Source organism: Balaenoptera musculus, chromosome X (assembly GCF_009873245.2).
Source record: "Balaenoptera musculus isolate JJ_BM4_2016_0621 chromosome X, mBalMus1.pri.v3, whole genome shotgun sequence".
Taxonomy (NCBI): Eukaryota; Metazoa; Chordata; class Mammalia; order Artiodactyla; family Balaenopteridae; genus Balaenoptera; species Balaenoptera musculus.
The window spans coordinates 2,728,734-2,730,704 of NC_045806.1; positions in this window are offsets into that span (position 1 = coordinate 2,728,734).

Genomic DNA, 1,971 nt, shown 5'->3' on the forward strand with positions numbered 1-1,971 from the left:
TACTATATATAAAATAGATAACTAATAAGGGCCTATTGTATAACACAGGGAACTCTACTCAATACTCTGTAATGACCTATATGGGAAAAGAATCTAAAAGAGTGGGTATATGTATAACTGATTCACTTTGCTGTACACCTGAAACTAACAACATATACTCCAATAAAAATTTTAAAATTAAAAATAAATAATACAAACGAACAGATCTATGAAACAGAAGTAGACTCACAGACATAGAAAACAAACTTATGGTTACCAAAGGGGAAGGAGTTGGGGAGCGATAAATTAGGAGTTTGGGATTAACAGATACATACTACTACATGTAAAATAGATAAACCACAAGGATTTACTTATAGCACAGAGAACTATATTCAATATCCTCTAATAAACCATAATGGAAAAGTAGAACATATATATATATATGTATATATATATGACTCATATATATATAAATATATATATAACTGAATCACTTTGCTGTACACCATAAACTAACACAACATTGTAAATCAACTATACTTCAATAAAAAGTATGAAAAAAAAAATGATTTGCCATCTTGGTGACATCACCCTGTTGTTCAGTGGTTCTCAAAGTGTGGTCCTCGCACCTAAAATGATTCTTTAACATTTTCTAAGCAGTACAGTCATGTTTAGCCTCTAGAAAAGTCATTTGCATGATTCCCGTTCCTACAAAATAGAACATGAGCCCCATACATCCTGGCCACTAGCTTCTGCTTCTGCCATGTTGTCTATTTCTAGATCCTTCCTTATTTGGTGTTCCCAAATAATCCAACTGTTTACACTGCCCCAAGCACACATGGTCCTGCAGTCTAGATGTTCCCACCCTTTCTTAAAATGTACCTGGTGGGAAGCTAATTTTTCTTTCAATCCTAGGTCACATGCCACCTCTTCCAGGCAGCCTTCTGTGAGCTCTCAGGTAGACTGAATCACTCTCTCCTTAATCCTGTCTCTGTAGTCAAGTCTCCTCTGCGACTGTAAGGTGACTGGGTTGTTTTATGTGTGTTTCTCTCCTAATGAAGTGAATTCTATTCGATTTTTTCTTACATTTCTCAATTGAGTTTTGTATAGGAAGGAAGGAAGGAAAGAAGGAAGGAAGGGAGGGAGGGAGGGAGGAAGGCAGGGAAGGGAAAAAAAGAAACAAAAGGGATATCTTCTTTCAATGAAGTGTAAGTGATATTGGGAGAAAATGAAATAACCATAGATTGCATAATGAAAATTAAAATAAAATGGCTATGTCATCACCCAAGCTAGCAGAAATGATCCAACACATAGGTAGAGTCTAACACTAATAGATTTATGAGGGCATTCAGCCTCACTTATTTATTTTATTTTTAAATATTTATTTATTTGGTTGTGCTGGGTCTTAGTTGCAGCAGGCAGGCTCTTTAGTTGCAGCTTGCAGGCTCCTTAGTTGTGGCAGGCATGCGGAACCTAGCTCCCTGACCAGGGGTCGAACCCATGTCCCCTGTATCGGGAGTGCGGGGTCCTCACCACTGCACCACAAGGGAAGTCCCAGACTCACTTGTTTAAAGTTTAAGTAAGTGACCATGGTCATGTAATATTGAGGATGGCTGTGGACACTTATTTCCCAGCATCTTCCTCATGATAGGTCCAAAGTGATGAGAGTTACTTCTAAATTTTTTTTTTTTTCTCACAAATCTCCGACACCATCCTTTCTTACAACCCAGGTTCTAACTTCTGACCTCTTCCCACCTCCTAAGATTTGTAACTCCCCACTCAGCCCTGCAAGTGGCATCCCGTGATTTCCAAACCCTTTGGTATGAAACTTTACTCCTCAATTTGCTTACATTGGTAAAAACAAGCTAATGAATTTCTGGTGAAATGAATACTTCTATTAGAAGGAATTTTTATTAGAAGGTTTTATAACAAGATCTACAAATCACTGTTATGATGGGTCATTTGCTGGGGTGCAGAAATAGCTCCATGATA